The sequence below is a fragment of the Lissotriton vulgaris genome, unplaced genomic scaffold (assembly GCF_964263255.1).
Source record: "Lissotriton vulgaris unplaced genomic scaffold, aLisVul1.2 SCAFFOLD_657, whole genome shotgun sequence".
Lineage (NCBI taxonomy): Eukaryota > Metazoa > Chordata > Amphibia > Caudata > Salamandridae > Lissotriton > Lissotriton vulgaris.
In genome coordinates this window covers 34,203-50,034 of record NW_028252532.1, presented here as the reverse complement: position 1 = coordinate 50,034, position 15,832 = coordinate 34,203, and positions in this window count along the sequence as shown.

Genomic DNA, 15,832 nt, shown 5'->3' with positions numbered 1-15,832 from the left:
CATATGTTGCTTATTCGGTTCGTGACCCCAATAAAGTTTTCATAGAAACATTTTTTGCACAATTTTTTAACTTAGCCATGAATAAAACGGGCCGGGGTCAAAGATAAGACCAACACCCATACCGCTTGTAAATGCAGTTCATGGGTCTTCGAGGGATATATTATTAGTACAATTTAAGGAAAGTTTCTTTAAAAGTCGGGAGGTTATTCTTTTAATTCTTTTAATTAAAAACTCTGAAGTGCCTACCAAGACACCAAGAGTTGTTGCATGAGTAACGAGTGAGGTTTACGCCTCTCACATAACACAAATATATGCTTAATAATCGCCACCAGCATATTCTTACCTATTTCGTTTTCCGAAGAGCAGCGTATCGCGCCCACGTGCAATGTGCAAATGCGGTGCCGGCTCCTGGTCCCAATATTAATGTGTCATGATCGACCGCCGGGCATATCATGAAAATAGAAAAAGGACTAACCAGTGCATTCTATATTGTTGGACCTTTGAAGGCGGTCGCCATTATTGACCGTATCGGCTCTGCTGTATAAGCATCTAAAGCCCTCATCTTTTAGTTATTAAACAGTTAGATTATTTCCAGTTATAGAAAGTATTGATTTATGGCAATTCGATGTCAACTAACAGTGGTTAATCTGAAAAGGAAATAAAGAAAACTTTATTTCAAAATGAGAAGAAATTTATACAGACGATTATTCTCAAATAGAATATGTCCTGTATAGATAAATAGTCTTGAGATTATTTGATATTTATATATTGGACATGGAAAATTGTGTTGTCATGAAAATTCCACCAACATAGAAGACGAGCAACCAGGATTCTGTGTTCACCATTGCATTCTATGTATGAAAAACAAGCAATAATTTTGTCAAAATATGACATTGAGAGGGAATAACAAATAGACACAACATATTATGTTCAGAGATCTTCCTGTTCCTGTCATCAACAACCCAATTTGAAAAACCAAAGTCTGAAGAATATGATTTTTTCATGTAAATGAATATAAATCCTCCTCACATATATCATGTTATTGATTATTGTGCATCAAGAATGTTTATGGAAGATACCCAATACATTTTGGCCAGTATATGCTGGAATCAAATTTGCTGTATACTTATATGTTGTTTTTACTATGCATTCTTTGGGTATATCTTATATGTTAGGTGGATTAGGGTACAGATAAATGTCTGGCCATAGATTCGGACCTGCGGAAAACTTAAAGGTGTTTGTCATTTATAAGAATTCATGAAGATCCTTGACAATATTTATCCCACATTCCACTGCACGTAGCTTAATGATCCATAGGCTCTCTTTCTTTTGTAGGCATGACAATTTGTCACCGCCTCTCGAACCCAAGTTGACATTCACAATGCCATGGAAACCCAACTTGTGTAGATCATTTGTACCATGTGTTTTGTTGAAGTGTACTGCCAAAGGATATTGAGTACTGTTATTTTTAATTGCACGTATGAGTTCCTGAATTCTCTCCTTTAGGGGTCTAATGGTGCTCCCTATGTATATTTTGCCGCATACACATACCATACAATACACCACAATTTTTGTGTTACAGTTTATAAAGCTGTTGATGGTATATGTTCTGGCTGTGTTGTATTTAAATTCAGTCTTCCCAGTTTAGGTAAGGCGGAATTTTGTTAACCATTAGCATTGATTTTATCTTTGATATTTAAAGAACTGTTCCTATGTAAAATAATCTTGTTCTGAACTAGCCAATATGGCTGTAAATTGTATTGCTTTTCTCAAACAACAAATGCTTAGGTGGTGACACAATAGTTAGAGTTTGATTTGACTCCAACTAACTAATATATATAATAATCAATGATAATGTTATATTTGCAGAGTGAAAGATAAGAGCTCATGCATTTCATATCATATGATCGACAGGAAACTATAATATAAATATTTGGAATATCGCGCATGAGCAATAATGCCAAGGAATTACGTGGATTCATAGATATTAGAAGATTTAAAACAACAAGGTGAGAAACATCACGGTTGCACATACTTACACCGGGTGATGGGTAATATCAACTGTGCTTCCGATTCGCTCACAAATTAATAACAAACCGCTTGAATTATAATGAAATGTGCCACAACCTCCCGAGCTCACTTCCTGAATTTATTCATTCCGCTTTTTTCTACATCACCTTCTTGGATATTTTGCCTTTTGGCCCTTTCCACCAATATAGATAGATGGTCTCTGGGAGATCTGGTTCACAAGGGTGTCTTGCATATTTACAATGCTGTTTATCACTATACATATCACACGACTACTAGGTCAACCAGTATGAATCACTAGAAATGGTGCATGCTCACTAGAAGTACACCAATATTACAATCCACTTGGAATGAGCGTTTCCTTGATGGATATGTATCAATATCTTATTTGCAGCCTTGAAAAAGCCATGCGGGCGAAACGCGCGACGGCTGCTGTCTTCTTCTTGTGATTTGTGAAATTAAACAGACTTCGACCCATGAAGATTTGTTTGGATTACTCACTCATTTCCTCTTGAGACCCTTTTTGGACTGAACTGCGTAGGGCACTGAGACTTTACAGACTGTTTGAAGCAATATCTGCATCACTAATATTGGAAATAATGATAATGGTGTGCTTAGGTATTCTGTTCATATATGTGTGACCCAGGGTCTTTTTGATTCTGGGACTGAATGACACTTTGGTGGGTAGGTGTCATATACCTTATAAGCACCCTAGCCACAGTTGCATTTGCGTAACTAATCCATGTTTATATTACAATTGGCATAACGCTTTGGGATGTGTGGCTCAATCTAGGCAAACCCATTTAATGTGTATATAGTCCTGCACATATGCTGTATTCAAAACACATACAAACAGTGAGTCAGTCACCAACCCATGCAGCCACTAATACACAAAGTGAAACACTGATACATATATTTAAATATTTAAACTTTACTCGCTAATATATGTATTCACTAAGATACACTTAATAAGCCAGTTAACCAATCATTTTTTTTTTTAAAACATCCATTTAGACACTTACTTAAACATTTATTTTTCCATCGTCCTTTTTCATATACATATATAAAACATATTTATTTTTCAGAAAAACACACATTCACTGGATGGTGTCATCAGTGATGTCATGAGTGATGTCACTGACCATGTCATGAGTGAGGTAATATGTGACGTCATCAGCAGTGCATTGCAGGCGCGCAAGTTATAGTGAGTCCAACTAACTATAACGTGGAATTTCAATGGTTTTATGTCAGTAAAATTTCCAGTTAAGTATAACTGGTGTGAAACCTATGGTTTTTCAGCGAATATATATATATATGAGTTCAAATAAACAATCTCGAACCTCCAACTTGTGGCGAACAGAGACCAGACAAATCCCAAAAGTAAGGCAAGATGACTTTATTGCACCAAGTTCAAAAGCGCAGCGGACTGATGCGTTTCGGGCGGATGCCCTTGATCACAGATGTATATATATCCTGCTCACAATTCCGGGTAACTTTCGCCAGAAATCACAGCACTCAGGAGGGTAGATCATCAGTCCACAAGTTTTATTTTAGGAACCACACAAACGCGTTTCAGCGTACTGCCTTCATCAGTGTTAAAGACACTTACTAATTGACATGTTTAAAAAGTTTCTTGACATTGATGGACATAGACAAAGGACAGAAACCTCTCTAAAAACACTATGGGCGCCATCTTATAGTGTGTTTGAATGACATAACTTTGCCAATACGATGTTAAATTCCACATATATATATATATATATATATGATTCAAACAATGGTCCTTGCGAGAGGAGCACTAATATGCTGGTGCCGGGGACGAAGTATGGACAACTTCGTAAATTAATTCCAAGCAATTTTGAAAAAAAAACATGATTCACAGTGTGGGTAGCATGACACAGGGCAATTTGTGAATACACAAGAGTACAAATGTAAACATTGCACTACCAAAACCCACAATGCATCATAATTGCAAACGCGGTGTTTGTGGTATAAATTGGTGAAAGAAAGGAAGGACAAATGTAACTACTGTGATCAAGAACTAGGGCAGTTCAAAACGCGTAGGTGGAGATTTGATGGAGGTCATTAAAAAGTGAGTGAAACTATCCAAGAAGAGTGCGGCGTGTTTTTTTACAAAATTTCTTAGAATATATATATATATATGTGTGATTCGTCAAGCGGGAGCCAAGAAAAAATGGGGGTCCCAAAACTCTTTTCCTCCATGTTAATTTCTATAGGAAACCTTAGAGATGGCTACAGCCCAAACTGCTGAACGGAATCACACCAAATTTAGCAAAAAGAGAGATCTTGGTCCAGACAGCACTCTTTGTGTTAAATGGTATAAATCTTTTCAGTAGTTTTTGAGAACTTAGTAAATTCTCAGATATACAGCTGTAGCCGTGGTGGATCCACAAACCCTTCTCGATCTTGTGCCTGAGATCTAATTGGCTGCCAACACTTCAAACCAGGAAGGGTTGGCAGCCGTCTTGTGACTCAGTTAAACCAAGTCATAATCAAAAATGTTCAAAAATAAAAAAGGGGTCAGGGTAGAAATACTCTAAACCCCTAGCCCTGTTTAGAGGGTATCATATGGCCCAAAAAAAGCATTAAAAAATATTTAGATGGGATTCGTGCTTCAGTTCCTTTAGGCGCCCGGGTGGGCCAGGTCCCAGGGCAATCAAAAATAGGAATGTGGGAGCATGTGCTTGCCCCCGCAGCCCCAGCGACAGCCACCTCCCTGGTGCATATTGTTTTAAATGCGTTGGAGCCTTGCAGCCCTGTGGAATGCCACCTCCCCAGAACTGTATGTACAAAAAGGAATGTGTGGGGGCTCCAGCCCTGCCACACACAGCCCTGGGGACCATCACCACCCTTGGACTAATTATGTGAAATGTGGGGGGCCACATACCCCCATAGCACTGATGACCACAACCTCCCCAGGGCTATGTTTACATTAATGTGTGGGGGGCTCCTGCCCCCCACAGCCACTAATGTTACCTCCCGTAACTCCCAAGCAGTGGGATTGTTTAGAGGTCTATTGAGGCCACACACCCTTTCTCCACCACTCTGCAAACACTCCTCCTGGTGCACCACTGGTTGAGGTATGAAGTCTACTTTACTCCTGAGGGATCTTGGATGCCAAGAAGCCCTCCTGTAATTCCCACACAGCGGATTTCCTGAGAGTTGGTTGGAGGCCTAGCCCCCATCTCCACCACTCTGCAAACGTGACTGCTAGATAAAAAACCTTATAAATTCACTAAAAAAGAGAAAGATTACAGGGATATTATAAATAGGAATAAGCATTTACAAACAACTTACAAATTAACTGAAAAAAAAAAAGGTTACATGTACGTTATAGTTACTAAGTAGAAAGAAACCTTAAAAATGTACTAAAGGAAACAAAGGTTACAGGGACATTATAGTTAGGCTGACATTTCACTGGTAAAAAAACCAGATAAATTCAGCTGCTATAGTTAGCTGAGTTAACTATAACTTGTGTCCCTAAAATGCACTGCTTATGACCTTACATATTAGGTCACTCATCACATGGTGAGTTACATCATGGATGACATCCCTGATGACATCTCAAATGACATCACTCATGACATAAGTGATTACATCAGCCACAGCATCTCTGATGTACCCACTCGCACCACTGTATAATCTTTTAAACACCCACTGCCACTCCCACACAACCATTTACAAACCAATTCACAGACTCATGCCAGAACTTATATGTCCACTGTCTGATTCATAGATCTACACACACATCCGCTTGCTCACCCATACTGCCAGTCATATACCCGCTAACTCACTAATATAAATATTGACATATACACATAAACAGGGACTCACCCACTGAGTAAGTCACGAGAGAGCTATTCACATACATACACACTCATCTAGACAGTCAATCACACATGTATGTACTCACCCACTCAGTTACATAAATACCCACCCACTTACCTATGGAAATAGTAACACATACTGACTCACTTACACAGTCACTGACAGAAGCATGCAATCATCCCTATAGCCACACTCATATTCACTAACTCATGAATACAGTTACTCATATAACCCTTCACTCACCTATACTGCCTTTCACATACCCAGTAACTTACCCATACTGACATATGTACTCAATCCCTGACACATCCATACAGACACTCACCCATATAACTTCTCACATATATACTTATTACCCAATACAGCCACTAACGCACCCACTCACTCATCCATAAGGTGGTAACACACCTCCTCACCCACATACATAGAGACACCCAGACAACCATAGAGCTAATCAGACAACAAATCAATCACCCATATAGCTATTCAGGGAACCACTAACACACTTATACACCCACTTAGCCTTCAACTGACAGACAGATACACACATTCAGGAAACCAATCACTCATCCAAACAGTCACTGAGACACCTTATCACACACTTAAACAGTCACTCATACACCCACTGATTCAACAATAGAACTTGATATATATATTTAACAGTCACAGTCCATGGAGGATGTCATCAATGATGTCATGAGTGATGTCATTTGAGCAAACACAGAGGGTGCCGAAACACAGAGCATTTTTTTAATTGTGGTGTTCACTCAGAGCAAAGCTCATATTTCAGCAAACGATGATGGCAGATGAGGAAATCGAGGCAAGATTGGCTACAGTCAAAGGGGTATTTAAAGAGGAATCCAGAACAAATAGCGATGAATTAGCAACATCATCCAGAATACTACAGGCTAAACATCATTTAACGATTTGTGTAATAAATTGGAAAGATTCATGAGAATGGGAGTTTTGAAATGGTGGGAAGTACAGTCCCTAAAGAGATATGTGGAAGGAGGAAGAGTCCCCATGGGACTCAGAATTATGATCACTCCTACATATACGAATACGCACCCGGATTTGATTAAAGAATGGGCTAAGCTAAATGCTGCGAGTTCAAAGAAAATGATCATATTATTATTCAAATATGCTTCTGTTAGAAATGGGGGTCTCTGGTTAGCAGAGAAAGGTATGTTTGTTCAAGTAGGGGCTTTTCTTCCTCATCAGGGTAAGGGGGATATAGTTCTAAAATAACCTCTCCTCACCCCATTGAGCAGATAGGCTTATCTCAAAAGCAGTGTGTAAAGCATTTGTGCATGCATACAGTAACACAGTGAAACCACTATAAATTGTCACCACACTAGTTTAGAAAAATAATCAAAACTTTATCTAAACCAACAAGACCAAAACCACAAAAATCCAACATACAATACTGTAAAAATAGTTACTGTGCAAAAGAACCGTCAATAGCAGAAATAATGTGAAAACACAGTTCCTCCTACTTGGTAGCTCGTTGGGTGGGCCTATCTGATACTGAACACAACAGTGTCTAACAAATCCAGCCAACCGCGTCAGTGCGGATTAGCTAAACTATCAACAATCTCTGAGACAGTTCCTTTTCTGTTAATGCCGACATGATGGTACGAGCCGGTCAGAGGAAACTGTTGAGGAAGCATTTGCAGCGTATGTCCTCACAGCTTGGAGCAGGCAGTGGCTCATTGATGGAGTCAGTTAGACCAAATCTTGTGTTGCAGGGTGAGGCTGCACTCAATTTGGTGCTAGTATGTCATGGTGCAGCAATGCAGATGGTTGATGGTTGAACCGGGCAGCGACGGAGTTGGTGACGTCAGTGCAGCGTATAGCAAAGCGGTGCAGAGTGCAGTGGCCACAAGAGGCAGTTCAAGCAGCGGCTCGTTGATGGAGTCAGTGAGACCAGGATTGCATTGTGAAGTGAGACGGTCCTCTCGGTGGTGCATTCAGGACATGGAGTCTGCAACGAACTCGGTGAGTCCGCTGCCGTTTTTCTTCTGTGGCGACTGGAACCAGCGGAACCAAATACAGTGCTCAGATCTTTGCTGCTCCTGAGACCTCTTCAACGGGGGGGAAGCTTCACTTAAAGCCCTTGGGGATACTCTCTCAAGCAGGTTACACACACAGTTCCTCTCCTTGGCAGAAACAGCCACTGCAGGCCGACCCCAGACAGCACAGAGCAAAGTGCCATTACTCCTCCTCCAGTTTCTCCAGCTTTTCTCTTTTGGTAGATGTTTCTCTTGAAGTCCAAAAGTGATCTAATGTCCTGGGGTCTGGGCCCCAATATTTATACAGCAAAATCCATTGTTCTCTGGGGGTAGAGAAGCCCTGTGCTCAGTCCCAACCAGTTCTGTCCTCTGTGGTGCAGCTTCCAGGCAGGAAAGTGAAGACAGCATTGTGAAAGGCAGACCAGGCCCATTCAGGTGAACGGAAATCTCTCCCCTACTCTAAATGCATCCCAGGTCTAGTCAGCCCAGCCCTGACTCATCCAGTCCCTCTGGAGACACTGCACATCCCCAGCCCCTGTCACTGCAAAGTCAGACAGTCAATACACATCCTGGCAGTGGCACACTGGATGGCTAAGTACTTTCAAAAAGTGGTATTTTCAGACACTGAATGTAAAAATCACCCTCACTAAAAGATGCATTCTTAACATTCTGAGTTCAGGAAGATTACACTTTATATTCCTACCATATTCCCAGGGGTAGTTATGTTTATAAGATGTCATAAGCAACCCCCCCATCCTATCCTATTGGGAAAGGTAGGCTTGCAATAGTGAAAAACAAACATTTTAACATTCTGAGCTCAGGAAGATTAGACTTTATTTTCCTACCATATTCCCAGGGGTAGTTATGTTTATAAGATGTCATAAGGAACCCCCACATCCTATCCTATTGGGAAAGGCAGGCTTGCAGTAGTGAAAAACAAAATTGGCAGTATCTCACTAGCAGGACATGCAGCACACACCATGGCATGCCCTACCTTTCACATACACTGCTCCTTGCCCACAGGGGTACCTTGCGCCCACCTTAGAGTAACTAACACTAAGAAAAGTGAAGGTTATGGCCTGACAAGTGTGTGCACTTGCCGGGTCGACATGGCAGTACCAGACTGTACACAGGGACTACAATGGCAGGCCTTAGTTACATTTAAAGGCTGCTTCTGTGGGTGGCACAATCAGTGCTGCAGCCCACTAGCAGCATTGCATTTACACACCCTGAGCACACACAATGCGTTGTACAAGGGTGTAGTAAGCGCTGGGCCTTGTTGTGCACATTGTTGAGTAAGCATAGGCTTACTAGAAGTTTAAACATTGTTTCCACGTTTGCACACGACATTGCATATAATTGTTGTTGTAAGTTAGGCTGTGTGAAATGCTTCACATGAGAATGGCTTGTTTTCAGCATCCCTAGACTTACATTGTGACTCTTGTCTGCACACTGAGTTCTAAAGCCTCCAAGGTTATCATAACAAGGTAGCTATTGTTCAAGCTGATTGGCTCACGTTTTTAGACATAACATAAATGCAGCTGCAGCCAACGTGATTCTGGCGCCTTTAATATCACACTGTAAACATGATTTCAGACACTTGGAAGAAGCCTGTTTTTCCAGAAAGAGAGAGAGCTTTCACAGATTCTGTTGTGATCCATTCCTGCTGATTCTAGAGGTATGGGGTCCCCGTACAAGCCTAAGAGACCTTCTATATTTTATAAAACATAGTTCCTAGCTAGGTGATTCACTAGGAGCTACTGGACCTATTTCCACCATCATTGTAATATGATTTCTCCCTTTGTGTTTTATCGAATTGTAACACTGCTGATCATATTATTTCTAATCATATGTCTGCTTATGTTAAAAAATATACTGCATCTTAGAGCACGTCATTAAAATAAATATTTTAACCTCTCCCGTGTCTCTTTTTTACTCCTGTTGTGGACTGGTATGAGACTATAACGAAAGAGAGTTCTTGCTTCCCACCATTCCTGAGTATAACCTAGGTTGCAAGTTCTGGGTTGTCTAATCATTGGTTCCTTTGCTATAGGACGAAGAGCTAATGTGACACTTATGCTAGCTGGTTAGGGTTTCTAGGTACTATATTGAGTTTTTTGGTACACCACAATTCACTGAGGTCCAGTGCAGGATCAGAATCCCTGCGACAAGGGACTGACTAGTAAATCAAACATGCCAATCGTGGAATCACCAATCCATAACAATAATTTACAAAGACAGCACTTGCACTTTGGTACTGAACAGCATTGGCAAAGTGCCCAAAGCATATAGACCAGCAAAACGCAGTCCAACACACAGCAAAAACACAGGAGGCAAAGGCAAAAATACAGGGTAAACCCACAACAATGATGCCATGTCTAACAGCGTCTATGGATAGAGACATAGCTATGGCACGAATTAAAGAACTCAATGACCAACTGAACCTGCAGACTAATGGAGTAGCGGTAGTGAAATTCAACACAGACATGAAGTTTGTATGAAGAAATATGAAGAGGTAATTACAATCAGGAAAGCCCACAAGTTCCAAAGGGATCGAAGGGACTATGAGAATCAAAGAATTTGTACATTCACCAGAGGTATCTGCAAGTGACATAAGTTCTGATACAGGATCTGAGTCGGACTGGAAGGGGTTGGGAGACAGAAGTTTTCCCATTACAACGGTCCAAGATGAGTTTCATTTTTAAAGATTGGACCGGTTTACAAGTCACAAACTGCAGCAACAAAGAAGAGACGGGGTGGCCAAAGAACAAAAAGGAGGCAACTTCTCTTGGGAGACAACATAGAACTACAGCAGCAAAAAATAACTGAAACCACGGTAATCAATCTATTGAAAAGGTCCTTTAACAACGGAAGATAAAGACATTTTGGGTCTAGGCCTCACCTACTGCCCCCATGCTACGTTTTACTATGAGAAAACTAGAACTGATTTGTACATGTTTGCTCGGAAGTTGAAACTGATGGGATTTTTCAACTGCAAAAAAAGATTAGTAAATGAACAATCAGTTCAACCACTATAAATCTAACTGTCCCAGCTATAGATCAAATAAAAGATCATAGAGAACTTGAATATGAAAAGGAAACTCAACAAAAAAATATTACTGGCACAGAACTGTAGTCTAAAGTAGGAATTGTGGGGACAGAGGGAGCAAACTCCAAATGACAATATTGACTCTTTTTGTGACAGTATGATGCAGGATATCAAGAAATTGAGAAAGCAATTGTTCAAGAAGTATAATACACCTAGGAATCTGAAAGTCCAAAGAGTCATGAAGAAGTGGACACACGCAGACCAGCATGTTATCCGTAGCTCAGATAAAGGGGGCAACATGGTAATTTGGCCCATAGAAATGTTTCTAGACAAGCCTATTTGCAGCTCAGTGATGAGACTTGTTATCGTAAGACCACAAGAATTAGGTAGGAAAAACTGAAAATAGAGTTCTACACAGTTTTGAAAAAATGGTGAAATGAAAATCTACATAGTGCAGAAGAATATGAGGTTCTCAGAATCATTCATACTAAATTACCAGTGTTATAACTTTTGTCCAAAATGCATTAAAAAAGTGTCCACCAGGTCGACCCATAATTTCTGACATTTGCAGTTTATTTGAGAATGTTTCTAAACTTGTACTATTTTCTACAACTATTGGTTTCATAATTTCACTCATACACAACAGAGAAGTTTTTTTCATTGGGAGGATGATTATTTAACTGTGTGTTTTGATGTAAATTCTCTCTACACCAGCATAACGTATGATGATGGGATGAGGTCAGTAAGGCATTTCTTATGGTTAAGACCGATATGCTGCCTTGGACCAAATGAAATGGTACTTGCCATGATCAGAGGGTTCCTTAAAAGCAATATTTTTCTATTCTACAATGCGCTCTACCAACAAATGTACAAGACTACAATGGGTACCCGTTTCATCCCCAGTTATGCTACCTTGCATATGGGCCGGTGGGAGGAGCAGGTGTTACACAACATGAAAACATTTGATTGGTTGTCAAATATTGTATTATGGACGAGATACATTGATGGCCTGTTCATATTATGGAAAGGGTGTCTAAGACCTGCAGTAGATTTCAGCAAATAGAGCAGAATTAATGACCATAACCTCTCTTTCACAAGTCGAATCAGCTATAGATGTGTACAATTTCTAGCTGTGAAAGTATTAGGTACAAGTCTGCCTGTCACAGTATTCTGAAAGGACATGGCAGGCAATACCATAGTCCATGCCACAAGTTGCCACCCTATGGCACTAAAAAACAGTACACCTTGTGGAGAATTTTTCAGTGCTAAAAGAATATGTAGTTCCCAAGGACTGTTTGATAAAACTGAGGCTAGCATGTATACTAGATTGAAGGAAAGAGGATACAGTGAGAATTCATTGAAATCTGTAAGAGCCAGAATTGACACATATTCAAGATCTGAGTAATTATTTAAGAAACCACCCATGCTTTCTAAAACAGACATCAAACATAGGTTTGTCACATTGTACAGTGTGCATCACAACAAGGTTCAACAATCTTTGTTGAGACATTGGCACATTCTCCGACAGTATTCACTGATTGACCTGGAGACTAGACCCAAACCATCCATTGCACATCGCAAGTCTAAATCCATGAAAGATATTCTTGTGAAAAACCAAGTAAGGGCCCAGCGTAATTGGCTGGGATAAAAAAAAGGCTTTAAAAAGTGCAGAAAATGCAAAGCCTGTTCCCACAGAGTTAACATAACAGAATTAAAAACAGAAATTGGAGAGAAAATATTGATTCAAAGGGCGCTAAACTGTAAGTCAGATTAGGCAGAAAGAGGCAGGAGGGGTACAGAAAGAAGAAAGAGAAGTCCAGAAAGAAGCAACAGAGGTGTTAAAAGAGGTGCAAACGGTGCAGAAAGAACAAGAGAAGTGCAGAAAAAAGCAACAGAGTTACAGAAATACGCAAGATAGGTGCAGAAACAGGCAGGAAAGATACAGAAAGAGGGAACAGGGTTGTAAAAACAGGCAAGAGAGGTACAGAAAGAGGGGAGAGGGATGCAGAAAGAAGCAAGTTAGGTGCAGAAAGAGGCAACATAGTTGCAGAATGACAGAGGAGAGGTGTTGAAACAAGCAAGAGAAGTGCAGAAAGAAGCATGGGAAGTGCAGAAAGAACCAACAGAGGTGCAAAAAGAGGCAAGAGGGGTGCAGAAAGTGATAGGAGAAGTGCAGAAAGAGGCAAGAGAGGTACAGAAAGAAGCAGGTGGGGTGCAGAAAGAAGGAAGAGAAGTGCATAAAGAGACAAGATAATTGCTAAAAGAAGTAACAGAGGTGTAGAAAGAAGCAATATATTACAGAAGGAGGGAAGTGAGGTGCAGAAAGTAGCAAGAGCAGTGCAGAAAGAACCAACAGAGGTGTAAGAAGTCTCAAAAGGGCACAGAAAAAGGTAGGAGAGGTGCACAAAGAGGTGGGGTGCAGAAAGAAGGAAGAGTAGTGCAGAAAGAGACAAGATAATTGCTAAAAGAAGTAACAGAGGTGTAGAAAGAAGCAATATATTTACAGAAGAAGGGAAGTGAGGTGCAGAAAGTAGCAAGAGCAGTGCAGAAAGAACCAACAGAGGTGTAAGAAGTCACAAAAGGGCACAGAAAAAGGTAGGAGAGGTGCACAAAGAGGCAAGAGAGGTACAGAAAGAGGCAGGAGATGTGCAGAAACAGGCAGAAAAGGTGCAGAAAGAGGGAACGGGAAGCAGAAAGAATCAAGAGAGGTGGGGAAAGAGAAAAGAGGAGTGCAGAAAGAGGCAAGAGGGGTACAAAAAGAAGCAAGTGAGGTAAATAAAGAAGCAACAAAGGTGCAGAAAGATGCAAGAGAGGTACTGAAACAAGCAGGAGAATTGAAGGAAGAGGCAAGAGAATTTCTGAAAGAATCAAGAGAGGTGTGCAAAGAAAGCAAGAGAGGTACAGAAAGAAGTTAGAAACGTTTGGAAAGAAGCAAGAGAGGTTCAGAAAGAGGGAAGATGAGGGCAGAAAGAAAAAACAGGGGTGTAGAAAGAGACAACGGGGTGCAGAAAGAAGCAGGAGAGGTACAGAAAGAGGCAATAGAAGTTCATAAAGAAGCAACAGAGTTGCAGAAAGAGACAAGAGAGGTGCAGAAAGAGGAGAGAGAAGTGCAGAAAGAAGCATATGGCCGAGGTACCCGCCACCCCCTCTCAACACAATCCCCAAGAATTGGGAAACCGGAAACAGTTCTTGAACTTTTGGAAGGCGGGAAGGGAGTCACCCTTCCCGGCCGTATTTATTAAAATATGAAACAAAAGAAAACATTAAAATAACAGTTTCATATAATGTACAATTTCATTTCCACATTACGATGTTGGCTAACCTTAACAGATCTCTAATACAAAGGTTCTCCTAGCCGAACTAACATCCTACAAAACATTTGACTTGAAATTGTACATCCTAACGTTAAGGGCCAACGGCAAGGTCGTAACCGGTGTCAGATCCCTAAACCAGAAATACCCCCCTCACTTGTGAGAGGAGCGACCGCACAGAGGCGTACCTCAAGTGCATCTACCAATTTCCCTTTGTACTTGACGGGGGCCCCAATAAACTCGACGCCATTTAACGGTCGTTCGAGGACTCGTGTGAGGTGTCTAAAAGGTAGCGTAAACCCCCTCCCGCACCCCACACAACTTACCCATCTGCCGTCGCAGATGTCCTGGCCCCGGGAAATTCCCCAGGAGGGGCCGTAGCCCCTCCTATCCAGGAAGGGGCCTTGACCACCGTTCCTTTCCTTCCGGCGGCCTCTCCTTAGACAGGACCGCCTCCCCGTTGAGGGGCCAATTGGCCACCTCCCCCGCGTGCTCCCATCCGTAATGGGTGACGCCCCCTCATAGGGATCTTCCAATTACTGCTCACCGATCATGACCTTACCGCCCGACCAAAATAAATACGACAGTTCTACCTAAGTTACTAAGATTTACAAAGCAAAACAACATTTATTATCAAGCGTAAATACTGATCAATCCTTGTTCAAAATTACTTTATTTGCAAAACATACTGAAAATAACCAATCTTTATTGCATCGTTAAGAAATTTCACGACAATCATCACAACCTGTAAGAAAACAGAGAAAACAAAAGATACTATATCAACTGTATTTACAACGAATCGCTGTCCTCAGGGGCTGGTGGGTGGGTCAAAATTGCTCTTCGTTCCGTCTCGAGCTCACGTGCAGCGGGGAGGTGCAGCTTCAGAGCACAGGAACAAGAGGATGCTTTCTTGGCTTCCGCTCCTTTTATCCGTCTTCAGGGTGGGCGTGAACCCGCCCCCGCCTGCCTCCGAGGGCGTGGCCGGCCGCGTTGGTGTCTAGGCCAGCCCACTCTAGGGCGGGAAAAAGGCGCGCCCCGGCTACGCCGCTTCGGGCATACCAGCCGAGACTCGCCTCCCGCCCAAGATGGCTTCCCGGGGGGATCGTGGTACTCCACCATACGTTCGGGGGGACCGATTGGTCGCCCCTTTCCATATGGCCGAGATACCCGCCACCCCCTCTCAACACAATCCCCAAGAATTGGGAAACCGGAAACAGTTCTTGAACTTTTGGAAGGCGGGAAGGGAGTCACCCTTCCCGGCCGTATTTATTAAAATATGAAACAAAAGAAAACATTAAAATAACAGTTTCATATAATGTACAATTTCATTTCCACATTACGATGTTGGCTAACCTTAACAGATCTCTAATACAAAGGTTCTCCTAGCCGAACTAACATCCTACAAAACATTTGACTTGAAATTGTACATCCTAACGTTAAGGGCCAACGGCAAGGTCGTAACCGGTGTCAGATCCCTAAACCAGAAATACCCCCCTCACTTGTGAGAGGAGCGACCGCACAGAGGCGTACCTCAAGTGCATCTACCAATTTCCCTTTGTACTTGACGGGGCCCCAATAAACTC